The sequence below is a fragment of the Hetaerina americana genome, unplaced genomic scaffold (genome assembly GCF_022747635.1).
Source record: "Hetaerina americana unplaced genomic scaffold, ioHetAmer1.1.p SCAF_3, whole genome shotgun sequence".
In the NCBI taxonomy this organism is placed as follows: Eukaryota; Metazoa; Arthropoda; class Insecta; order Odonata; family Calopterygidae; genus Hetaerina; species Hetaerina americana.
This window is the reverse complement of record NW_027286874.1, coordinates 77220874-77248425: the sequence shown is the minus strand read 5'-3', so window position 1 is coordinate 77248425 and position 27552 is coordinate 77220874.

Genomic DNA, 27552 nt, shown 5'->3' with positions numbered 1-27552 from the left:
AGGGGGATGGTGGAGAAGAAAGGGATGGTCTTCGGTCGGGAGGAATGGAATTGGATCGCTGCTGCCGAGAAGGGCGCAAGGGCGGGTCAGTTCCGTAAATTTCTTTAGCCTTCGTGTGGCCTGCCCATTCTTAAACTCCAAGGGCTAATGCGACGTAGTTTAAAGCTTCGCAACGGCCGGGTTGTTTTCGTCAAAGATTACATTGAAATAAGGCACGTGATTAAAAGTGTTTAGCAGGGACGCGGTCGCGGAAGATTTATTTCCGAGTGGAGGGAAATCCATAGGAGAAAAAAGACTGCGCACACAAGGGGGAAGGTGGCGCGAAAGGAAAACCACGAAAACACCAAGGTAAATCATGAAATGAATAATGAAAAAATTTGAGTGCGAAAATGGGTGCGAATTAGAGTCTGCGCAGGAAACCGCAGAAGGAGCCTAGTCCTGACTGGTATGCGGACAATCGTGGAAATTCTAGGAGGAGTCGAATAGTCCGGGGAGGGGTGTTAAAGGAAGTCGAAAATGCGCTCCCACCTTGAGGTAAAGAATATATAATGCTGTGCGCAGAAATAAAATGAACCGGAATAGTTTCGTAAAACTTGGCATCGAAGCGTTCCGAAAGTTGTCTTTTCTTATTTAGTTGGAAACCCTTGGGTATAGAATGGCGCACAGCGACGGAGGGCTTAAAGTCAAATTGCAAACCGACGAGCTCAGCATTTGGCGAGCTGCCCGAAAAGATGACGGAGAAAGTTTTCCGCAAGGAAATTATTTCTGTGGGTAGACTGCAGAAATTCTCCGAGGAAGCCTTAAAAATGTTAATATTAATAAAAATGGATAATTAGCATTGTCTTAATTGACGTTGAATTGCACGACCCCCGGGGGGTATTTTATTTATCAAGAAATGGGAGTTGGATCCGGCGGAGATGGTTCCCTCACGCGGTAGAAAAGCGTCAACCTCAATGCGTACCAACGCGGCAGGTCTCGTGTGTCGCATCGACTGATAACCTACAATACAACGCAGGTCGCCATGATTCTCGAACCTCTTAGGTAAGTAGTTCCACTTTGGAAAGGTTAATTATTAGATTCTACCACCAAAAACTGCCCCATCGTAGGCCTCCCAGCCACGAAGTTTTTTGCCTTCTGAATCTCCTCATTAACCACTTTGTGTTTGATTCGCTTCCGCGCTGTTTTCCCTCATACTTTTGTCGACATGATTTATTTATTTTATCGTCCAACGCATCTATTTTGTGTGTACGCTGGTGGCTGTGTCGTTAATGTGAGTTGAAGCAAAAAAAATATTGGAAGGTTTTCGCTGGTTAGCATCTGGATAGAATGGGACTAAGATGATGGAGTGAGGACGGCGACAAGGCATCGGTGGGGAAGGTAATCGTGTAATAATGGATGTCCTTAAGGGGAAAGGGAGGAAAGAAAGGGCTCTTTGCGGGATTCTGAGGGTTTTTAAAGAACGGCGGGGATTCCGGGGAAGGATTATGGGGAGGATATAAGGATAGGGATGAAAGTTCCAGAAAGTGGCAGTGAAAGTCTTCTCTCGCCTCTCCTTCTCCTCCTCCTTTTCCCCTCCGAGGTTTCTGGTGAATCACGCGGAAACTTGTAATGAGTGCCTCATCTAATGCGTAGCTTTAGGGCTGTGACGCCGTCTCCACTTACAACGCTCGCTCCACCCCCAGCCACGCCCCAATCCTAGTCCTAATTCCACACTAATTAGATTCTCAGGAGACCTTCGAAGGAGGAGGAACTCCAATGACCCTCACCTGTGCGCGCATATGATTTTCTTTCGAGCCCTCTTTTCCCTCGCCTCAGAGTCTTAGGATCTCTCCGCTCTCTAGTACTCCGAAGGGAACTCTTCGAACTTTTCCCCGCGCCCATATACACGCGCCGATCGACCGCATCTTCCCGAAGTCGCACTCCGGAAAACACTTTGCCTTCCTCCCGTTTGCTGAAGCAAGAGCTATATTCGTTGTTTTAATCCCACGCGTTATGGCGCTCGTTGGTGGGCGTGCGTTTGTGTGCGTGGCTGTGTTGTTCTGGCAAAATATGACTTTCACCGCTCTTGATTTACGAGGTCGTAAACGATCTCGATGCCAAAGTAATTTTTTTCGCCGCGCGAGGAGCGGTGGGGTGGGGCGTTGAGGAAGGGGAAGGGGGAGGGGAGGGGGGGGTGACTTCGATATAATTTGGCGGAGATGAGCTTTTTACCCAGATGCCCTCGACGTTGGTGTTTTTTCCTCTCGCGGGGAATTTATATCGACGCGTGAGAGGTTTGTGGATCCCCGCTCGGCTCTTGATGAATGTATATGTATTTTCGTGCTTCTCATTATTTACGTCGAGAGAAATTTTTTCGTTAAATGTTTATCTCATTTAGGGATCGAGGTCTCGTCTCTTTTTAGGACCCTTGCGTCGGCTTGCGGGGTATTGTGTACGCGTAGAAGTTGCTATTATACTAGATTGGGACTAAGAACAATCTAACAATCGCCAGGGACTTGTCAGGCTACATATATTCTTGATGTAAAAGTATTATTGATTTCCCACTATAGACACCGAAGCATAAGATATCCCCATCCTTCCCATAGGTCTTCGTCCGACCGCCACTAAAACTACTCGCCGCGAAACATCACCTTGCAAAGAAACGTATCTACGCCCATCTTCCGATATCGTTTTGGTGGGACGGAATCGAGAATGGGCGAGTTTTTGGGTCCATTTTTTTCTTGTTTGCCATTCGCCGACGACGTGAGACAATGAAGAGGGCGTCACGGAGAAGGGGGGGACGGGAATAAGAGGACGGATCCCTTGAGAGGAGAAATGGATCGATTGACTCCCTATCAGGCTTGACGCTAAGGAAATTGCTGCCGTGACAAATAATCGATGCGGGAAGAATCATGATACCTCGGGGGGGGGGGTCGTGTTCACGTATCCGGAATGTACGAATCTCTCCCTCCAACCGGTACCCCTCCGAGAGTCTCCTCCCTCTACTGTTTCTCTTCCCTTCTGCCTTTCCATTCTCTTTTTATCCGCGACTTCCCCCGCTCCAGGCCACCGGGCCCACCCTCTCTCCTTCCCCGCCCCGCCTACGTCGCCCGCCCCCTCTGCCTCTCTCTCTCTCCTCTCCCATGCACACACTTGCTCTTCCCCGTTCCTTCTTTACTTCCTGTCCAATAAACCGTTTTGCTGGGCCATTCACACGCAGAAAAAAGGCACTTCGACGGCACACACACACACATTTACCGAAGCGGAAGACGGAAACAAGAAGAATAAAAAAAAAGAGACCATCGCATGGGAAAAAATGGAGAGGGGGAAGCTAGCTAGCCAGCCAGCCACTTGATACGCTTACGCTCTTCCCCCAAAGTGGTCCCACGAATTATAGCGGTAATAGCCCCTCATTTATTAGTGTACGATGGACTCAAGGAGTTGTTTTTACCTCTATAATTGTCCTGATTAAAACCACAGGAGGCGGTATTAGCCCGCCGCCATCCCCTCCTCATCCACCCAACGAATTTCCCCAGCGTCTTTTAAACGACTCTTCCTCCTCCTTCCTCGCTCTGTTTCTATATGTTACACCGACCCCATCCTTACCCCCCCCCCTCCCGGTCAGTCTATCGTCCCATGGAAAATTAGCCCCTTTTAGCGAAAAAGCTTTCGAAGATGTTGTGTGCGAGGTCTTCTTCTTTTGATCCCCCATTCCACATAATCGCAGGATATATATCCTTCGCTCACAATGAGGTGTTGTGGCGGAGGTGGGAGGGAGCTACCGGAATATTTAAGAGCTGCCGGGGAATGGGTTTCGAGGATCCCGAGCGGAAGGAGTATTTCCATCCCTCCCACCGCAATCTAGGCAGCAGGAGGAGTGGGAGATTGAAAAAAAAATGAGAGCGCGGTCATTTTAATTCTAATTTGGACGTGAGCATTTAATATGTGGTCCCCTCGTTAGGGGTTTTGTGGCGCACTCAACTCCGGTCACCCAAAAATTGCCTCCTTGTGCGCGGCGGTGTCAATCGTTTACTGCCCGACGGTTCCTGACTCTCGCATGGGTAGGATCTTGATGAATTCTGCTAATAATGCTCACTGCACGAGTGGACCCTCTCACTGAGTTCTCGAATGACGGCGTGGTGCTTTAAATTGGTTTCTGACGAGCGCCGTTTGGGCCGCAGACGAGTTTCTAATGGCCTCGTCTTCAAACCAAGACTCCCAGACGAGGAGACACACCGGCGTTGGTTTCGTCATCGAGAGATGTATACCCTTTGCAGGATAAGTAGTTATCTTCCTTCGTCAATGTTTCTTTCATCGTATTGTATTTAAGAGAAAGAGACGAATCTCTCATAATTTTCAGATGGCAGCGTAATTAAACGGGTTCATGTTCTAGTGGATGCACTTCGACGCGGCAGCAACGAGCGCTTTGTCAAATGCATCTTACCTCTAGGAAACCTTTAGGAAAAAGTTCCCCCCCCCCGGCGCCTCTTGGATGGGGAGGGAAGAAGAAGCAAAAGAAGTTCACTTTTGAAGTTGGATGAAATGAAAACGGAAAAAGGTCTCATTTCATTTCCTCGAAATCTGGGCTTCTTCATTTCCTTCTTTGTAGTACTCGCAGTTTTCATGCACGATTCTTTACGTGCACGTCGTTGTGGGAGGGGGAGGTAGGTGGTTGAGCATAGGGAAAGACTGCCACTGCGCTTCTTCTCATTTCCCAAATGTTAATTGCTACGCGTCGTCGAGGAAGATTTTCCGCGAGGCGGCGGGCGCCCTCAGCGTTGAGAGGCCTTTGCCGCAACCGAGGGAAGGAAACGAAGACAGGGCGAGAGCGAGTGTGTGACGCGTTGGTGTCAAACATTGGACGAGAGGAGAGGCGCAAATGTCGCAGTTGTAATGAGGGGGAGCAGATGGGCAGGATGAGTGTGGGGTCAAGGGTTGATCCGAAATTAAAGAGGTGAGTTTGCTGAGGCGCGGGTTTTTTTTTATTCCTCTCCTTGGAGCTGTATTCAAACGACACACTTTGAAGCAACTGACTCTTTCAAGCTGGACGACCTCGCACGCCACCCTCGGCTGTCTGAATGGTCTATTCTGTGAAATAGCGTTCAGTTGTCATCAAGCGATCTCAGAGTCATGATAAATAAGAGAAGGAAATATCCTTGTTTTCGACTCATCGGGGAGCTTGAATTTTTAATACAGGAGGAACAGGTCTGCTCAATAGCTGGTCTGTTGATACTTCATAGAGGTAGTTTCTTTAGAAATAATTTCTTCTTCAGTATAGCTAGAGATTTTGCGTGGTTGTTGACTTTATACCCATATTTTGTATTGTGATAAAATTCTACCTTTTGTTTTTTGTGATTAAGTATTTGACTCCATTTTATATTTTTACATTCAACACTATTTGATGTTTTTGGAGCGCAAATAAACCTTTAAGAAGCCAGACTTGGTTGTTCTTCATGCCTCCCGAGCGATGTAATGGGGAATGGCGACCCAGTTAAAATTGGAATAAGTCTTTTAAACGGCTAAGTACAATCGTTGGTTGTCGAATGGATGCGGGATCTTTTAAATAGTATTTTTTTTGGCCGCTAAAGATCGTCTTACCTCATTCCTGCTGGAGCACTTTCAGTGACTAAGTGGCGCAGATCCACTAAAAAAATGTAACGATATTTCGAATGGATGACGTGTTGCAATCTTAGTAATATTGGATAGGAGAGCATCTGAGTGATTATTTTTTTTCTATCAAGAATTGATTCCCATATCACTTTCTCTTTGTAGCCGCCGACGTCAATCGCACTTACGTCTGAAAACCTTGGTAGCTATGTCGAAGCTCGGAGAAAATATTTCCATCGTTCCTCTGTCAGGGCCTCGTTTTATTTCTCGCCAAAGGATTGTCGAAATGCTTCACTTCGTGTTGGCTCAGCTCGAATGCAATTTCGGGAAACGAATCCGTGGGTGTGGAGCCTCGTCTGGACCCGTGCGGGTGAGGAGGTGGCGGTCATCTTCCCACGCGGCCCCGGTCCACTCCGGAGGACGCAGCCCGCACCTCGAGGTGCAATGTGGGTGGTCTCGAAGTACGATCGAAGGGGCAAGGCGCGAGGGAATGGGGCAAAGAGGGGAGATATGGGGGGGAGGCGTTTAAGGATGGCGGGAGGGGATGGCAGGGCGAAAGAGGGAGAGACTTGCCTCAGTTAGCACCTTGAGTCATCGGTCCGTGGACGAAATGGACTTTTTGTTTGGCCGGACGGTCCGAGGGACGTGCTAAGTGGTCTAAATTTGCACAAAAAAAAAGGATCGGGAGGGCCAGGGTTGGGGGGGTAGGACATAATGGCTGGCGTGGAATGGGCGCAATAAACGCATACGTGAGACCGGGGGCTGTTTGGAATGGAATCCTTTTCGATGCGTCGTGAGCAGAGAGAGAGCTTCTCCCTTATGGGCGCGCACACACTGGGTGCGTTCGTTCTTCCCAGTTGCCAACCTCCGGCTCTCTCTGCCATCGTCCCTAACCCGAACTCGCCCTCTCTCCCTCCCTCACGAAAGTAGACCCATGGAGGAGCACCACCGTTCCTTCTCCCGAGGTGACGTTGGGGGGTTCTATTGGTTCATCGCTGTTGACTACTCGCGCGGCGTGATATCCCCTCGAAAACGGAGCGTTGCTGGTCTGCCGAAGCGCAGCTAGCCCCGCCTGCTAAGTGAACACTGATTGTGCAAGGCGCGAGGTGCATTGGATTTAGTCATCATGCGACTGGTAAATATTCTGGACTAATGGATTTTAATAAATGATATATGCCAACGTTTTCATCTGATAAGTCAGGAAAATATATCATGTCGATATAATGAACGCGCTGTTTTCTTAAGAGTGGCCGCAGCCTTACTTGGTCACCTGGTTCTCCTGTCATCAAGTCCTTATCTCTGTTAGTGCGGTCATTTTCTACGCAGTAGTTTTATGATGGGGGAAGGATTCGCTCGTCAACTTTTAAAATTTCATTCGTCATCGATTTTGCTTCGAGCAGAATTTACAACACGTAGTTGTAATAATAAATTGGTGGAAGTATTTGGGTTTTGAGGGCACCGTAGGCAGAATTATTTTCGCAACTTTGGCATGACTCAAGACAATTCATTGGACCACATTAGATGCAACCAAACTGGGTTAGAACCTGAGGCCATCCGGATCTAGCGAGCGTTTTCTTTCCTGGCAAGCGATCTTCAAGCATAAGTAAGTAGGGGCCAATCATATCTTCACGGTTGGGGAGAACAAACATATTATTTCGAACTGCCTGTTTTATTGTATGATTAAATTCAAATGGGCTATACGCGCTCTGCGGATTTATTTATTCATTGATTGGGGGCCATCTTAACGTTGTCTTACCGATCCATTTCCATCCATCCATTTCGGTGACAATGTAGTTATCTCCGAGTACCAAGAGTAGGAGGTCATCGACGCATTACACGATGTTGAAACGAACCCCTGAACGACCCAGGCTCCTCTCCGTCGAAAGCGAGGGACGTCGAAGTGTTTTCAGGTGTACGGGGGAAATTATTTGAGGAAGTAAACGCTCTATTGAGTGGATTCCAGCGCGGGTGGCGGGCAAAGATAACGCGAAGTCTTGGTCTCCGGGAATCAAAAATCTTTCTGTTCACCACTCCCTTGTCACGTGTGTAATAGTGAGAGAGAGAGAGAGAGAAATAGAAAGGAGAGAATTGAATGTGTCTGATGACCAAGTCCTTGCCCCCACCGGGACTTTAGCGCAATTACAATCCCATGTCTCTGCCCCTCCCATTAAGGCCCGTTTTCTATCGCCACCCTCTCCCTCTCTCTAAGAGATTTTTCCTTACGTCTAACTCGCCGAGATGCAATCCGAAGCGCGCCCGGGGCGATGGGGGGGGGAAGAGGGGGTGGGAGGAGGAAGTCACTCCAACGAGGAGGGAGAAAGCGCATTTGTTTACGAAAGAAGGCAGACTCCCGTACTGGACCCCCCCCCCCAACCCCCGCCGCATTATAACCCCGTCCATCCCGCTTCCTTTCCCCATTCCGTCCTTCCTCATTGCCCCGCGGGGCGTGCCGCCTGCCGTCGTGATGCACCGAAAATAGACGACTCTCCCGCAAATAAACAATAACCATCGACTCTCAGCGCCATCCTCCCGCTCTCGACCACCCACCCTCCACCACCCTCGCACTTTCCTCCCACTGCCGCTTCCTTCTCCTGCCCCACCGCATTTCTCGCGATACATTGTAGAGGTAACTTGTCCCACGTACAGGCTCGTTCACTCCCTCTCCTCCTTTCAGTACGCTTTTAAACTTCTACCCACCGACCTTTCTCTCTCCCTCCGACACTCTCTCGCCTACCCCTCTCTCCCCCACCTCTCCCCCCCTTCCCTACAATCCACCGCCACAATACTCACTTCGCCGTAACACACATACGCACTCAAGCTCTGCCTTGTCCCGTGCGCCGGAAATGCATGACAGGAGACACCTGTCGGATTTACTCTCCGCTATCCCGAGCAGGTGTTACAAATCTGTGGGAATTAACCCGGGACCCCCTTTTTGTGCCGCGTTCAACTGGGTACCCGTCCACTAACCCTCCGAGTCCATTTATTTCCGTCGTTTTCACCTCATTTCCCTCTTCGCTCGCCCATTTCCCACTCCCAATTATCCCGACTTCCATATTTCGCTCTCTCCCTGTATATATTTTGCTATTTCCTTTATTTTTTAGGTAGAATGTGTTGTGCCATCTCCTCGCTTGTATTTCGCTTCGCGCTGCGAGTTTTAATCCTTAAATGGAACGCAGGAGATTCGCTCGCCTACCAATTTTAATGAGCATGAAAAATGATATCGATAGGAAATGGTTCCCGACTCGTTCGATTTGAAAAGATGGGCGCCTCTGACTGTCGGTCCTGTACTCAAAATAAATGACGTCCGTCAAAATTTTTATTATCAATATACAATTCCGTGATCCGTTACCGTACGGTCGAGGTTGAATCAATGTTTTGTGATACTTCTCCTCCTCGTCAAAAACACGTCTTTTAACAAGAATCCTTTTTTCTTGACTGCCTTTCGACAGATTTTTCCCTGATTGTGATAATCTCATTTCCTCCCGGTCACCCCTGAGGACTAATCCGGTGATATTTTCCACCGCTATAAAATATATTTCTCGCGCGAATCTTTCTACTAATTTTAAGTCTTCACGGGGTTCAATTTTTTTCACACCCGCAAGGCGATCGCGATTTTCGAGATCTAATTGCGTTCAACTCACTCGCTCACCGCGAGCATAAAGTCGGCGGTTCAGTGTTATTTCGCATGCTCCCTCCGACGCAACTTCAATTCTCCTGTTCTCCCATCACTCCTTGGCAAGTTCTTCAATTGCAAGTCGGTAAACGCTGTCCTCGCGGATCGATCAATCCTGATCGATAATGTTGGACGAAGGAAAACAAATGAGCGTTAGGGGAGGATCTTTGTCTCTTTCTCTCCCTCGGTTACCCTTCCGAACGCAAGCACACACGCACGCTCGCACGCACACGCTTCGCCTAATGTAGCGCGTGCCGTAAATGCAAAGGGACGCGTTTGAATTTTAAATCGCTTATTTATTTAAATGGCGCCTTGTTTTATGCTCCCACCACTCGCCTATTGTTGTATTCTTCTCGCTCTTCCCCCCCCTCCCCCGGTGTCTCCTCCTCCTCCTCTTCCTTTTTTATCTTTCTTTTTTACGATTGCACTCTGCATAAATTCTCTTCTTTCCCTCTCGAAAAGCTCGACTCCTTTTATTACTTCCTCCCCTCCGCCAGGCCAACACCGACTTCTCCTTACCTTGCCTCCTTTTCTTTATCTCGACATCTTCGCCTCCCACCTTTCTTCGCACTCGAGGGGTCGGGGATCCTCGCTCACCCCATCCCTGCCCTCTTGCCTCTCACCACTCCACCCACCCCCCTCCCCCGCGAACTCGATCCCTCTCACCAATTTTTGTCGTCTTCACCCTCAAACCCCCCATTGTCGACGTTCCCTCTCGCACCGGAACCATTCCCCTGGGCTCGCAAACGCCACGTGAACTTATTTTTCAAAAGCCTTTCGTCTTCGTCGAAACGAAGGCGAAGGCCATCACCAAAAATGCTCGCAATTTAATTTTCGTCGTTTGCACTTGCATGCGTGCTCCTTGCGTATGCATATACGGGACCATGTAGATATATATATATATATTCTCTGCCTATTTCATAGATTTACGATTCTCGCCGTAAACCCCGCCCAAATATCCCATGGCCCATCCAAGCGACTCGGCCCGTGTTTTATGGCTCCTTAAAAATATCATCAGAGGAACCAATTTTCCCGTTATAAATCCAAAGGAGAATTTCGTTATGACTCCTAAATCATCCCTGAAAAGTAATTTGTTCTTTGGGAGTGCTTCTGAATTTCTCTCCTGTCGTCGGAATTTGGACTATGATTGCATAATATTTGCACGGAATGTTTCTGTTCAAAACTTGGATGAAAAATTGGTTGCATTTACATTTTTCCTGTTCTTGATTTAGGAATTTTCGGGATCGAATAATTCCCTGCGGAACGGGAAAGTTCAATTTCGTGTTGTGTCTTAATGATCTTTAAACGCTAGCCAGATGCGTTCCGTTGAGCAATTTCGGTAAGTACATTTTTATGTTTCGCTCCCCGCCTCCCCTCTCAGAATGCTTGGCGTTTTTACTGCCTGCGACGTTTGCGAGGATCTGCACGGGCCAGATATGAAAGGCTTCTCCCCTTCAGATAAAGGGCGAGATTTTAAAACTCCACTGCGAAGCAGACGAGCATATTATGCATTTCGGGCCAACGCATTGGCCTCTTGCCTCCGCTTGGACGAAACCGCGCGTTCGCACTCGGGAGAGACATTAGGAACGCAAGCGCACCGTTCCGTTTCACACCCGTACTAAATATTTCATGCAGCGCCTTCTCCCTAGACAAACGCCTCTTCCCTGACAAAAGACCAAGTGCGCAAGATAAGATTGGAAAGCCTTAAGGAAGGCTTTTTATTTTTAAAACTCCGCCGACTCCCTCCTCGACCCCCTTCTACGTCTCTCCTGGCGGGGAGGGGGGTTCGGAGGGATTGGATCCGCATTGGCACACGGTCCCCGTGCGGATGGGAGGGGATGAGGGAAGAATATGTCCTGGGAGCGGCAATCGGGATCAGCAAGATTGGCGTAATGGCGACTTGTATTGGTATTAGGGAAGCGTCCGTGGCATTGTGATCATTATTCCGTAGCTCCCATTTTGTAAGGTTCCCCTGCCACTACGCCCGACCCCCGTGGGTTGGCTGGAGAGAGAGAGATCCGCATTACATTCCCGGAACAAGTTCCGAAGGTGTCAATGGGCGCACAAACAACAAACCTTTCACGGATTTGCTCGGGTTCGACAGATGAATTCGGGAATACCTCCAAGCGTCCACCGGAGGCCTCGGCTCGTTCACAGCGGCGCGAAGAATGCCGCGAGAAGGCATGCTTTATGACTCGGTTGAGCAGGGTTCATTATGGGATGATTTAAGTGCGATGGCTCTGCAGTGGAATGATGCATTCATTCAGTTACGGAGTGCAATGTTGGTAACTCTACGAGTAAATTGAGAGGTTAAAGGCGTGATGTGGTGGAAGTCGAACTTAATGCAGAACGGATAGTAGCAATTTTTATGGTAACTCTTTGAGAGTTATTTTCACATGAAAGAGGTTTTCTAATTGAAATTTTTGTTTGTGCGCCTGTTAGCTGGGCACTATGGATATTTTCTGACTAAAAAAAAATTCATCATTGCCCTGGGGGAGAAAATTAGGAATTTATTTATCCGAAATAGTCAACACTTTTTAACCGACTGTCGCAATGATGCACATGAATTTCACTATTCCAAGTGCCATCAATTGAAGTATTCATTATGCATATCGTTTATGGCCGGCCTGATGCTTTCATCGGGGTAATTTTTCCTCGCATTGCAAATCATCCAAACGCTCAGGGGCAGAAACTAGCGCCAAATGCGATGTGTGCCCGAATGGCATACTATTCTCGGATTCATTCTGGCCGTGCGATTTTCGTGCGTTAATGGAATTACTTATTTCTCCGCAAAAAAAACTATCTCTTATTATTCGTACGGAACTGGTTGTTCTTTGAGACGACGAGATAGATTTATCGCTGATTTAGTCTGCGCTGGTTTTCTTCTGTCCGAAGTCTATGCCAGTGCAAATAGAGAGGAATGGGATTTCAATGTATAGTAACGGGAGTATCTTTTGATATAGTATCTTGAAAATGAATGAACTTTTTGTTCCGCCCTAGGGGTCGGTTTTCAGGTCTGTCCGATCCCACCCCTCCCCACTGTCGCGCACCGGGCAACAGGCTTCCATCATCGAGGTCTCTCCCATCGGGTGTTCCCCTTCCTTATCGATAAAATCCCCCACAACCTACATCTCCGTCCCCTCTGAATCCCACATCCCTTCAATCTTCTCTCGGTTCCGGCGGCACGGCGGCCAAGAAGCCCCTGGCAAAGGCAGCGGCGCTCGCTTGGCCCCGTTCCCCGCCGACGGAGACGCCCGTCCCCTCCCGCGGCGGCGGGTGGGTCCGTGCCCGCTGGATGGCGATTTGAGGTAGGAGGGTTTGGAAGGACAGACTTGGTATGGAGTCCCAGACTCTCCCTCGCGGGTCGCCGGCGGCGAAGCCAAGAAAATCGCAAAGGGGGCTTTTATTCCACGGGATCGAGGCGGGGATCTACTCTCTTCTCCCCGCGAGAAAAACTTGGAAACATCATGGGAAACCTAGGGGAAATTTCACCACTGGATTGAAAATTTTGCACAATCTCAGTCCATTTGCAAAGGTTTGAAAAATAAGTTTTTTGTTTAATTATCAGTTGTTTTCAAGCACCTCAATCGAGTCGCGATGTGCGTCAATCAATATCGATGCATCAGTCTGGATTAGTCGGTGCCCTTTGTTCCTTTTGATCTCCGCACGCCGTTCCGCCCGCATTGCAATGCTCTCGTCTTCGTCCTATCGCCGCATCTTAGCATCGCGTGCGTGTGTCTGTTAATGTGTTTTTCATGCAAGGCCGTCGCCTCGCCAACGCCATCAACTGCTAGATGGAAATCTAATTTTCGCTCTGAGTTTGTCTCGAGTGCTGTCTCAGGGATGTGGAACAATTACATTTGTAGCGCGGCGCGAATCCACCCCTTGACTTGCCTCATTGGAAAGGTATGCTGGCCCATGGTCCGTTCTCCGGCACTCCTGATTTGATAGGGAGAGCTAAAAACACTCTCCGTTGAATCAGAAGTGCCGATCAGGTCATTGCGAGAAAGCGGCGAGTATGGGATAAATGAGTTAAGAGGGGTTGGTAATAAATGAGCACGATAAGAGCGCAACGATTGACGAACTTTCTCTGAAACCCGAATTGAGCGAAAGCGCATTAAACCACGGTAATAACCAGCAGAAGATTTCTAGAGGATCATTCGGCTTGATTCGTGCTTTTTAGAATCGCGTGAGCCGAGGGATTTGGCTGCTTGAAATTGGAATTTTTAGGCGAAATACTCATTTTTATCGTCAGTGATAAAATTTCGACGAATATAGGCCATCCGCGAATAATACCTCTTCAATATCGTCTTCTTAACGAACATCCGGTTGCCAGATGGGAGATTTTAAGTGGTGAACCCCGTCAAATCCCATGATTGATGACTGTTCTCAATGATCGAAAATGCTTTGCCTGCAGGTCTGCAATCCAATCGTTATTGTGCATATTTTTCTGAAGTGACGATAAAGGGTTTCGATATTGAAAGTGACTCGACCATTTCTCATCCTTCCCTGGGTTCCTACCCGCAACGGCTGCATTTCAACCATCGTCACACGACGGCTACTACAGGCGTTTACGTGTTCACGCACATCACCGAAATGTAGGTCATAGTGGTGAATTGTATTCATATTGCGCGCATTTCGAGCCGCAATTGCTCTTACTGCTCAGTAGTCCTTTGCGGCTCGACTGAATGACGAAGCTCACCGCGTACACCAAACCTCTCACTTTTTTCCCCAAATGATGCTCGAAACGAGACCTTATGGGAGGTGACCAGTTTTTGCTCGTCTCCGTATCGTCGCCGTCTGTCCTCCCCGACGTCTGTGAGGTAGTCTCCACACTGTCCTCCCAAGCATTCGTTCTCTCATTCCTCCAGCGTTGAATTCAGTCCGCGCATGCATTCCCTATTGCGAAATATCTCCGTTTCACCCTCTCCGTGGGCGTTTGCCTGGCTTTGTAATGCCTATGGGGAGTGACAGTGTTCGCCCCGTATTTGGAGCTCCGTGAGACCCCCGGTCGTCCCCGAAAAGTGCGGCCAAGTTCAGTGAGCTAATGTATGGGTACACCTTTTTGGTGTATGCAACTGTGGTGCCATTCCTCTCTCGCTTTCTTTCGATCTAGATTAGTTAATTTATGTTTTTTTTGAGTGATAGTCCATGCTCAGTCCATTCCGTGACTCTTCCCGCCCCGTTCCGGCAATCGGTATTTTCGGAACGAACTGCTTAGTTCATTAATTTATTATGCCGTCTGAAGATTGATTATCTGCCACCCGCCAATTCTTGCCAATGTCAATTCTCGTATACGCTGGACGATTCTTCTCTTTTGCATTCCGCTCTATTGAGTCGGCATATTTTGTTTCGTCTTTCCCCCACGTCTTTTACTTTAATTTTTTCCTTCTCCTTCCTCTTCGATTCAGCTTACTCATATCATCAGACAGTTGCTAATGCGCCGATATAATCCCGTCCATCCGAGAGCTTTTCCTCCAAGCGTCCGGGAAAGATCTCACAATTTTCTCCTCGCGATCGTTCACACCATCTTAGGGTTATTGACAGAGTTAAAACTTCGAGATCGAGGGAAGGTTTCGAAACTCGCCTTGGGACATGAACTGTAATCGAATTCTGTCAAAATATGCCGCAGGTGTGAGGTTAAATGGTATTCAGGAAACGATGCAGATATTTTCGGACGCTAGCACCCCGACGCCTTCGGGGAAGGAAGGGGGTGCAAGTGACCACTTGGGCCTGCCCCCTTTCTGATCCCCCCTCGCTTCCGTCGTCCCCCCTCCCGCCCTACCAGGCGTGCAGTGAACGCGCTTCCCTCGGCGTACACGTTCAACCTTCCTGGCCTCGCCCTTTACCCTCACCCGCGGGTGAGCAGTGCCTCTGGCCAGAGTGCCCTCTCCCTCCCTCCTCGCCCCCCCCCGCAACCTCCCCCATGACCCCTCCTCTTCGCCCGGCCGTGGACGTGAAACATTACGACTTCCTGCGTCGTCCGCTTTCCTGCCTTGCCAGGAAGCCTCGCCCCTATCTCTCCATCCACCTCCCCTCCGCTCTCCCTCCACCCAGCTGTCTTCCATCTCGACGCTCGGCAGTCGGCCCCTCCCTTACTCCATCCCCACCCCTTCTGGTGGCAGTGCCAGGGGCGTGCGTGAGGGTGGCCGCCTCCTCCGCATCTGACATCGTGCAACCGCCAACGCCCGCGTGCTCCCTCGGCGACGTGACATCCTCCACCCTCAGCGACCTGCCTCCCCCAAGTCCCGTTTCAACCCCCCCACCTCACGTGTTCTATCATGTGTATGAATGTGGGGACCCTTCCGCTGCGACGAGGAAAATATTTTGCAATTTTATAAATGATCCGTGGGAATTAATAGAAATGCTGAAGGTGTTTTTTTTCTTGTTCTCCAGCCGCAGAAAATCCCTCGGTCCCGGTGTGCTCTTTTCGGGAGCTTACACTCAGTTGTTTTCCCGTCGCCTGTTCCACACACATCTATCCCGGGTCGAGAGAGATACGTGTTTGCGTTTGTGGGAAAAGTGCGAAGGTATCGTACGGCTACGTTATTACGCGGAGTATCTTGAAATATATGTATCTACCAGAGTTATCAACCCCACGGTCGGTTTCATAGGTGAGGATAGGGCTCACTAATTACTAAGCCCAATGGTGTGGTGTGAAATGTAGACATTAGAGTAGGGAGGGCAGTTTCCCTGTATCGCCCGTGGTTTCCCAGGAAGATCTTGTATCCAAAAACACACTCCGCTCATGCGAAGCTGAGGGTGTTCAAAGGCCTCCTAGGGCACTCAGATCAGGAGCACAGCGCTCTACGCACTGAAATACCACATCCCATTCGTGAAATGCAAGATATTGAAGCTGCGTACGATAGGCGCTGCCCTCTTTTTCAATTCAACTATTTTACTGGACCCTGAATCAGTTTGACGGTGACCTCCTTGAGCTACCTAGGTACTCGCGTATCGCTCTACTCTACGTCATTCTAAGTTGATATTTGAAGCTAAAGTATGTGGAATTTGACTGAAGTAGTTGCATTGATGAGGAGAGCAATCGTCGGGCTATCTTTGGGGTGAGAGAGAGAGGGAAGGTTTCTAATTGGAGGATCTAGACAAATATTCCAGGTTTCTCTTTTGAAAGATGATGAAATTGACGTTATCACGTCGCTAACAACTTTTATCTCTTTCCTTGTTTTTCAATATCTTGGGAATTATAGCGTCGTATCGCGTGGTCGTACTACTCTTTACTGCATTTTGTTAATATTTCTTATTTTAATTTTTCTTACTGTATAATAAGACGTGGGAGAGGGAGGTGTGAGAGTGCACGGTTGAAGTAAGGACGGGGGATTAGCACGGTGGATGGTCATATCTCCGTCCTCTCTTCTCCTATCCCATCTTCCCCCACCATACAAACACCTCCCCGCCTCCCCTCCCCCGCTATAACTCTCCTATTTCCTTCATCAGGTGTCCTCCGCTCTCTCTCTCTCTCGCGGTCTGAGGGTCAAGGCTCCGCCCTTTTCAACTCCCTCCTCTCTCTCCCTCCTCTCCCCGTCGTTCCACCCTATTTCTTCTCCTCCCCCTCCCATTCCCCCTGCCCTAGTCCTCCGCGCGCTCCTCTTCGCCCGCCTCGGTGACCACAATTGCGGGTGGCATCTCATCCGCCGCTGCCCTTCCCTTGCCCCATCCCATTTAGGCTTCCGTTTTGTGAGAGAGTTGGAGTGGGAAGAGAGAGAGAGAGGGGGGGAAGATTCTTTCATTTCTTTTATATCCCGAATGGGACCGTGGAGGAGTTGTGCGTGTGTGTGCGGGGTGGTGTCGTGTTCGAAGTTAGGGAATTTCATTCGTTTTGTGTCCTATGCCCACGCACATTCGTGTGTGTATGACTTGGCACCATCCCCGCCTCTCCAGCGTCGAGATTCTCGTCGAGCCATGAGTTTGACTCTTCCGTTGCATGTCTCTCCTTCTATGAATAGGGGAGAGAGGTGTAGATAAGTCGATATTAATCGGCAGTCATGATGGAAGGAAACAGAAGGGTTAATTTGGAACGAAATTCGACGGAATATTTTGCGAATATACTAGGATGTTTCAACACGTTGTCAACACGTCTAACCGTGGAATTGGTAGGAGGAGCTTCAATTTTCCTCCGAGTCCATGAGTACTTTTATGGAAACTGCGATGAGAATTAAACTCATGAAGCTTGACCATATCTTTACGTAAAGTAAGCACCTCGCCCTTAATAGTGAACCTCGTAGTCATGTTTAATTAAAAATAGCAATTTTCCACAAAAATAAAGTTTAATGCGACCGGTTTCAATGTTACTACATCATCATCAGGTGATAGTTAAACCTCAGAGTCCAGTATATATATGATTAACGGCAAGTAAGGCAAGCCACGACGCGCTCTCCGGACTCCTAGGGTCTTTGCACCTTGGTTTCCCCTCTTTTCCTCCACCCTCCCCTTACTTGCCGTTAATCATATATACTATATACTGGACTCTGAGGTTTAACTATCACCTGATGATGATGTAGTAACATTGAAACCGGTCGCATTAAACTTTATTTTTGTGGAAAATTGCTATTTTTAATTAATCATGATATTCCACCATATCACGCCTAAAACGTCTCTTTTTACTCGTAGTCATGTGTTTGAATTGAAGGCGAATTCATTATCGGTGAGTATGCGGTCGAGCGGTGACTTTACATTTTTAACATTCTCTTCGTCCGTGCTCTCTGTGTGTTGTGTTCGTTGTCCTCTTGCGTGGTGCAAACGTTTATCTCGCTGTTCTAATTACGTGACCAAACATTTGGAGGTTATTAATTCATTATCGCTGCTCAAGCGCTTGCGATTGGACAGGTTCTTTTGTTTTAGTTCTCAAATGGAAATTCAGTTTCACATCGCTTCGCCAGATTTTTCTTCTTCCGGTAGCATAGTTCTTCGACAAATCATGGAGAGCCGCCGATTCGAAAGTTGACGCCCAGATTTAATCGAAAACATTCCCTTTTGGGCCACTTTGGAACGTTGGGCGATCCCGTCTTTCCAAGAAGGGTTAGGTCCATGACATTGTCTCCCACCTTAAAAGTCTCAATACGAGAAGCCTGTCGTGAGTGAGGCAATTTTCGCATTTTGATCGTCGGTAAATCACCTCTTCCCCGACGTAGCAATTGATTGGCACCACCCAATTGGAACGAGCCGACTTTAACAATCGCTTAGCGATCCTTTTTTATTGAATTTTTTTTAGTTTTTTTTCTGTCCGGAGGAGGCGGCGGAAGGGGTTTTGTGGGCGTCCATAATTCACGGAGCCCTCCACAAGTGCGACACCTGTTCGCGGAGCCGCCGACAAACGATCCTCTCGCGCCCCCATCTTCCCTCCCGAGGGGCACGTGGGAGACTCGGACGGAGAGCGAGCGATATTCGAGCCGCGCGACGGAGAGATCGTCGTGCGATCCATCGCCGATCACGATTCCCTCTCGCCGAGCGCGAGGGGGATGGGCGATGTGGAAGGGGAGCGGGAACCCTCCGTCCCCTCTCCCATCCCCAGGCTACCACCGCATGCCATTTTCCTTCCTCGAGCTCCTTCTCTGCTCTGCGCCTCCCCCTTTCTTCCCTTCCTCTCTCTTGCCTCTTTCTTATCGAGCGGGGTGAAATGGGAGGGGAACTCGGAGACCGCATTTCTCCATTTCTTATCTCCGCCTTCTCCCTCCCTTTGCTCGACGCCCACTCGTGGGGAGGAGGGTGAAGGGAGGCTGCGTATCCGCGCAACGGCTCACTAAATGGGTGGGATCGCCTCGTTTTATTGCCGCGGCCCCATCCATTTTCTGCCCGGCCCTTACCACTCCTCCCGCGGACACTTCCCCACCGAGCACTCCCCGCTCTCTCTTTCCTCGTACTCCACCGTTTATTACTCCTCCATAGCTTTCTTCCTCCTTCCGACCCCAAAGGCGGAGGAGGACCTATTCGGCTTCAAGCATGTATTTCCTTCTTGCCTCCTTCGTAAGCGGAAATTGGCATATGCGCTATTCACGCAATAATATCGATGCGTTGGGTGTATTGTCCTGACGACCCAAACGGCCATGATCAAAATTTCGGAGACTGTAAAATGGAAATGAGTGCTCGTTGAAATGGAATCATTAGTGTCAAAGAAACACGATGCAATTTAGGACGCTTAATTAAAAGTACATCTTTTATCAGTACAGCGGTTATATGATTCATTTGGTTTGATGTTTTGGAGTAATATTCCGTCCGAGCTCGCAAGCTAATGATACAAGATCGTTATACAGGAAAAAGATGTAGATTTAAAGCCAAAACTGCGAGCGTATTAGCTTAAGTATATTATAGTGCACAAATGAACAAGAATTTTCAGAAAAAAAGAATTTGGGACCGATTATGATAAGATTGTCGCCCGCTGCAGGAATTATGATAAATTCTTTTCCAAAAGGTACTGCGTTTGTCATTTCCTGTTAGAAAACAAACTTCTGCTGCAATTAAGCACCAGCTATCATAGAGAAAAATATTATGATATTTTATGAACCGTAGTGAATGCATTAACTGCAGCTTGCTCGCTTGAAATTCGGCTTTGCTTGGTTAATTCGCTACTACACATCGGCAATGGTTGAGAAATTGATTGCGAGATATTCCTAAATAACCCCTTCAATGCAACTACATGCGTATGCTTACTCTTTTAATGAGATATAATCTGATTGCTGCTCAGCGCCGCGCTCGAAATAAATTATGAGCACCGATGCCCTCGGACGTCGGGTGCCAACTCCACAGGGTGTCGTCGTGGTGGCGGTTTCATCCTCCGAACTTGGTCGCATCCCGGCGCCCTCTGCACATCCACTCCAGAACTCCTTCCGGGGCGAGTCCCCCGCCTCCCAAGTCTCACCCCATCCCGCCCACGAGGAAGGAGAGGCCCTTCACGGGCGGTTCATATTAGCACACTCCCGCACACCCACACGCACACCAACAAACGGAGGCTCACACAACGGAGGATCCATGTGGGGCGGTCCTCTTTGCTCTCGTCTCCTCTTCCTCCCCCACGCGCGCTCACTTCCGCCCCACCCCCGACCTCCCCCAGCGCCTCCCCAACCTCCTTTCCTCCTCACCCTCTCTCTCTCTCGCTCACTGGTGAGAGAGAGAGGGAGAGAGACAGAGATGCCTCTTTTTATCCCTCCCTCTGTGCTGTTCTGTCGGGGAACCTTGGCCAAGGCAACAGGTTGTTTTCTCTCCTCCTCCATTTATATTTTCCACCGCTCCCCTTCCCTTCCTCCTCACACCCCCATCTCCAAGTTCCTCCCCTTCGCCTCCCCTCGGTCCCTCGACTCTTCTCCCGCCGCCGTCGTTGCTGCTGCATCCCTGGACCCACCCACTCCCCCTCACTCAACTCGCTTTCTCATTTCAGTTTTATCTCTCCCTTCCCCACGACCTCCCGCCCCCTTTTACATCTCATCTCTTTCTTCCACTTCACCCACGTATTAATCAACGCCCTATTGTTCCTTCAAACATCCGCGCACTCGGAATGGAGGTAGGGAGATGTTGGTGGGGGGGGGAGGGGATTTGGCCCTCCGTTTGATTCTCCTACTCCTCTCTTTCCTTTCCCCTCGCTATACCTCTCCACCCAGACCTACTTTCGAGTTCTCGTCCAAGTCCCGCGGGGCTCGTTCCTCGCCTTCCCCTACTACCATTCCTAAGCTGGCCGTTGGCTCTGGAAATAATTTGTCCGGAAGCTCGGTTTGAAAACCCTGGATCGCCTCAATGGTTTCGTTCCGTATAGAGGGAGGGCTTTCGCTAAGTTCGCGGAACTGCTTCGGCGAAACGAAGCGAGGAACCTTTGGACGCCGTGGGAAACGCGGGCGACGCCGTCATTGCGACGAGCGATATCCGCGCTAAAAAATGAGCGCCCGGGAAACTAAAGCGGCAGGCTGAACGCTTAAAATTGTTTCTGCTTGCGAAAGAAAAAAGATAAAAATTTAATGGAAGTGAATCTTTCTTTTAATTACATTTTATCCCGGATTTCAAGCATTCTCCTTGTCAAAGTGGAATTTCTCTTGAATCAGAGCGCTCAATTCTGGCCGAAAAGAGTCAGATAGTCAGCCCGTTATCACCAGTGAGCTGAGTGCCATTCAGGCCTTGTAGGTCGTTAGGCTATTTTTTTAAATGTGGATGGATATGCCCGTTGACCCATCATAACTACAGAAGGAAATGCGAGTGAGTTCGAATTTCCAGAGCAATTCATTTTGACATATATCTTACGCATGTGTTCTAAGTCGTCGGTTGGATTTGTGCTAATACATTTGGAGCCCTCTAATTATTCCTGTTTCACACGCCCTCTCCATACTCTCGTGCTCGCTCATTTGAGTTTAGTGCAAGAGCTCTGTTGTTATTTTAAAGAGTCAGTAATAAAAAAATCATCCGGAATAATTTCTGTCACGGACTCTAGCGATAAACATTAAAAGTCCTATATTTTTACGACGGAATTCAGTAATAAAAGCGCATAGATAAACCGCCGTGGATTGAAAAATAAGTTTAGCTGTAACATTTTTGAATCCGATGAGGGAGATTCGGTGTGGGGGGAAGATGCCCTTGCCCATCGTTTGGACTTGCGTTCTCGTGCTCTTTCATTCCTCGACTTAGGTCGGGAATTCGCCTCACGTGACTCCGGAGGAAATGGTCCCATCCCTCCCTCACGGCCGCGCTCCCGGCATCTGGAATTCTTCCCGCCCCCGCTCACGTCCCCCGCACCCCGCCAAACCCCCTTGCATCGTCGTATCCACGATCGAAATCTCTCACCCGAGATCCACAGCACGCCTCCTGGTGTTCCGTACTTTCCGTTGAGCGAGTGTATCATGGGCGAAAGATTTCCTACTCTTCGCCAAGATGCCTCTTTTAAGTCGACCGTGCCACAATTAATATCCGGTGCGTGGATTTCCCTGGATTAGAGCGCTTTCCTCTCTCAACCCCTTCCCTCCCCCCACTGCGGTGGACTTTCATCCACCTCCTCTCTTCCTTCGACGTCATTTCGATCTTACCACTTCGTCACAATTTACCGCCTTTCGATCCGCGCCGTTTAGGTCGTCATGTGTCCCCATCATCGTCATGGCGTCTCACCGTCGCAAAAGTTGAAACCTTCCGTCATAAGAGTTCCGGATTAATATTGCGACTGAATTTTCAGTTCACTTGCATATGAACCCATTGATTGCGGCCATTTTATTATTTATGTAGGCAACAGGAATATCGAGGGGGGAGAGTTTTTTTGCACTGGTCTTGTCAGAGCATCATAGCATTAGCGTGGGTCGCCGTGTATTTTTTAAATATCTATACGAAGTGCGTGGACGCAGAAAATATGAATCCATTCGAAAAAAATGTTACCCCTGAAAAACAGGAGCAACAGTTTCGCCCATTTTGTTACTCAAGTGTTCCCACTTATTTTTGCAAAACTTCGGAGAAGTAACTGGATCATGACTCGGGGTTCACATTGGAGCTTAGCTGATCATTCCTTTTCGTGGGTTTCCGTTCATCGAATAATCTTCTTCTTCGCCTTGTGTAGTGGTTTATCTTCGACAGTGGTTTCGTCATCTTCCACTTCTTAATATCGGTCCCCAAGGTCTACGAGAGAATTTTTAGGAGCGTATGTTACAAACTGGATCACTACCCTTGACTTTGAGTTGTTCCAGTCATTGAAATTCGAGGAAACTGCATAATGTATAGATATTATTTGACCCATACCTCGCGACTCGGAAACGAAAAGAGATGACGAGTAACCTTAACCGATAACCAGAGGAAATTTCGCTGCATCGGCAAACCAGATGGCACGTAAATATATATTCACATTACGTATTAACTTGGGCGCGGCCATATTTAATGAAAAAACTCTTGCACGCGAAACGCTTGGAGCGTCAACATGTCGACTGCGCCGTGTCGTGACAAAAGATGGAGAACGTAAACGCGACTCAAATGGAGGAGGAACCGGCATTTCTACACACGAAGCACTCCTTCGACAGACGTTACGAAACAAGCACACGAGTGTCGATGCGTTTTTGTTTGTCAGTCCTTATTCCCCCAAACTGTCCAGGTTTCGCGCGTGTGGTTGTCGTCGATGCATGCCGATGTCTCCGGCACTTGTGCGCAAACTTCTCAGTGGTACAAATATATACGTGTATCTACTCCCCCTAGTTACCGTGCTGTCGCTCGCATTTTGTGGATTGGCGGCCGACGACCGCGATTGCCGCGGCTCTCACTTCCCAACGCGAAGATCTCACGGTCGACCGCCCGCCATCGCCGCGAACCATTGAAACTTCCATTTGCATTTATTGACCGGGATTGCAAATATAGATAACCCGATTTCCGGTCGGTAGGAAAGTCGGAGCGGGTCTCTGGAGTTTAATAATGCGTGGAGCGCTATAAAGTCGCGTCCGCTGCGGCAATTGGGACGTCCCAAGCGGAAAGGGTGGAGGCGAGAGGGGTCGCGGCTGCTCACGCGGGCGATGGCGGCGTCGCTTTGCGTCGTGTTGCGTCGCCTGGCCCCCGTCGATGGGTAAAGGAGCGAATGTCTACTGGCGAAACCTATTGTCGAGGGCCGTACTACTCACTACGTATGAGTTAATTATTTGGAAAATTAAACACCCATTTCATTTGAAATAACGTAATGTATGGAGTCTTTCCTCCATGTTAAAATAGTTAATTAGAAATTTCGGGACAATAATCGAGCCAATAGGGTGCGTCAGCCCCCCTTTCCCACCCCCTTCCTAGCTACTCTTCTTGTGCCCTCTATGAGAGATCTGGAAGGTCATGATGGTATTGCGACTAAACCTATTGCCTGTCGTCCACCTTGAACGGGAAACCTCACGTCATTTTGCGCTACATGTTGTCCAAATTCAACAGCAAATTTAATTTAAATTTTCGTCGAAACATCAAACTATATATGAAAAATGGACATGGATTGGGCCTTTTCAGGCTATGTCCACGCGCTAATGTTGACCATACCAGTGTTCTCTCCTGTAAAATTCGTGTACTTTTGCTTCTTTTCGCATTTCTTCAAACCCCTATCACCTGAGCCATATCCTGTTTCTCGATCAATCATTTTCTGTTTTTCCTTCAATCCCCTCGCTGAATCCTTAATATTTGAGGCGTGTATATTTTGTGTCATGTCTATAACCACAATCCATTTATTTTGGTCTATAATAATGCTATTTTGTTTACATACGATAGAGATTTCGGTAGCATGCACCAAAACGTAATGCATAATTCTGACATAAGAAATGCAGTAAACTGGTAGCTACAGTTTTCGTGTTCAATGGCATTCTGGTGAAAAATCTAAATAATTTATGAATTTATCATCGCTTAGGACGTCACTGGGAGTGGGGCCTGGGGTGGTGGACCTCATTGAGGGAGTTGCATGCAAAGCAGGAGAGGAAGAGATAGGAAGGGAAGAAGTGGAGGGCGGATAGGTGTGTCAGCTCACTTCGAGTCCGTATTCGTCAGAGTGAATGGGAATGGGTGGCTTACCGGGTGGGGGAGGGGTAGGAGTTTGGAGGGAGGGAGAATGCGGGTGGAGAAGGGTGAGGATAGCCCTCTGTAAAGGACGCGAAATTGCCTTCCCGACGTCGAGATCCCGGGGAGCCTGAAAATTTCGCCGCCGTCGCTCCTATATAAGTTTCGGTGGATTCCCTTACGAGGAACAAATGGGGACCTGGCTGATTGAAATGCGGGAGACTCATATCGCGACGCAGGGAAAGGTTCCTGTGAATACTGATTGATAGGCACCGTCCCCGCCTCCCATTGTGTGATGGTTTACGAAGGCGCTTCTTCATCCATCGGTCGGGGACGACGGGGTCGCATTTGCAAGCATCGGCACGGATTTCGGTACCCGTGCAATAACTATGTATGCAGGCGATCATCTCTCTTCCGGGAAATACCACGGACTCGAAAGAGAGATTGCCTGCGTCGAAAAGATCCGTGGCAGGAATACTTGCCGAAAGAAATTCGATAAAAACACCTGTTTAGCTCTTAAAGTGAATGCTTTTTTTTAAGTGGGTAAGCGTCGGAATCATGACAATGTCGCATAAGGTGAATATATTTGGCACCCAATCCCGAATGCCACTTCCTCTTTTTTAAGGGTTTTTCGAGTATTATACCGCACGTGTGTGTGTGTGTGTCTCGAGTGGCACGTCCGGAAATAATGGGAAGAAATGCCTAAATTCGTTTCGCAGCACTTTTTAGCGTTGGTACTCTCTACGGTCACATTGAGGATGAATATTTTTATCAGTAGGTATTTGTTAAAATATTATAACCGATTCACGCCAATCAAAGGTCGTTTTCTCATTAAGTTGACAAGTCGGGACAAGAAAATTGAAGGATAATCTGAAATGTGACACGGGGAGACTGACAGGGTACGGGCCAATGATTAATATTTCCTTTTCGCGGAACTGAAACGACTTCTTTGAAATACGAGTAATATTCCTCAATCGTGAGTCATGTGCTTCATGTTGGTTGGGACTCGATGACCTTTCTCACTCCATTTCCTCGCCCCGGAAAAGAAACTTTGGACCCAAATCTTCAGGAGTCAAAATGTTCGAAGATGGCATTTTTCGGTCCGTCTCACTCGACCCAATCCTCTCAAACGTGACGCGCTTGGATCCTTAAAGACGCATGTACGGACTACTCGCTTTGGCAACTCATTCGAGATGTCCTCAATTTTCGGGAGGTCAGCTTTTTATTTTCTTTCTGAATAAATAAATAAATACCCACTGCAATACCTCTGTAACCAAAGTCCAATCACGGAATGTCGTAGGCCTGACGATTAGGTAAATGATTTTACGACCCGGGAGTTAGTGTCGGATTCGATGTTTTGCCGAATGATTACTGAGTCGCAGAACCGCCAATTACCATTCTGATTCGAAAAAGATCCGCCGAAGAGTTCAATTGCACGCTCCTCCATCTGTCTATTTATAAAACCCGCAAATCATGATTTGCTCTACATGGCGGACCGGAGAACGCAAATGGGTGGGTCGTCGTCATGCTTGCAGTGTAAACAAGAGCGCAAATAGCAAATTTCATCTCGTGGACTGCGAGACCCGGCGACGTAAAATTTTGACGTTCCCTGTCGTTCGGATTTTTCTTTATTTCGTCCGTAAGCTCGCTCGAATGCAAAGTTCTCCATGGATAAACAAATCATCGGAGGCAACGAAGCGCGCTGCGTTGTGCAGCTTGGAGAGCATTGTGTGCGCTCGGTGCATCCGCCATGTGACGATGGAAACAGGATATGAGCATTTGATTTTGGTTCTGATTCGTCACGAATGTGGGCGCCAGGCTCGTCGGTTTTGAGGAGAGTGGAGGGTGGCGATTCGATTGTTGGAGGGGTAAGAGGGAATTTTGTGTGTGTGTGTGTGCATGTATGTATGTGTGCGGGGAGGACTAACGCGGGACCGAGGCTCCCAAACCCGGAGAGATTCGACACTTTGCGCTTCGAGTATTGTGTCTGTGTTACCGACTCCTTTTTTGAACCATCAGTACTTATTTTATGGGTGGATATTTATTTGGCTGGTTCGTCATGTCCAAAAAGACGACCGGGACGAAAATTCTTTTCCCTCAACCGAGCGTTTCCCAACGTGTGGCGTGTGCCTCGCAGGGCAGAAATTGATATATTATGGGGGGCAATCACGAAATATCGCCTACACTGTAGAAAAAAATAACTGTTGTCGCTATAAACCATATTATTTAAAAAAAATTCCAATTAAAAACATTTTCACCAATGGCAAGACCACAAAGTTGACCAGGGTACCGTAAAATCAGTGGTTTTTACCCAAGTTCCTTTTTATGGACACCATTCATATTATACATTTTTTGAAATTGGTTGGCTATTGCTCTAGGGTGGGTATCAAAATCTTTGAGACGTTGAGTTGGTACATGGTGAAGAAAAACTGTTGGAAATCTGAGGTAACCTAATGCGAGATGGATGGTGACACCAAAATAGGAGCATTGCCATGGGATAATGAATGGAGATCCACCGGGGAAAAACTTCATTTGACCAGGACAGGATTTGAGCCAGGATATGGGGGTCAGTTCCATCTCAAGGACGAATTACACTGGTGGCTTAAGCGAACTACGTAGATGTTCCTGCCTATGAGTCAAATTTTGCCATGGTGAGTAACTCGTGCCTATAGAGCTACAATACCGAGGAGGCATCCATACTTAGACGCTTCGACTACTTATAGAATGATTAATGCAGCGTAATTTCGCGAGTGACTGTTGCAGAATGATATCATTGGAGTCATCATTAATTTTCTACTGTTTGCCTACACTCATTC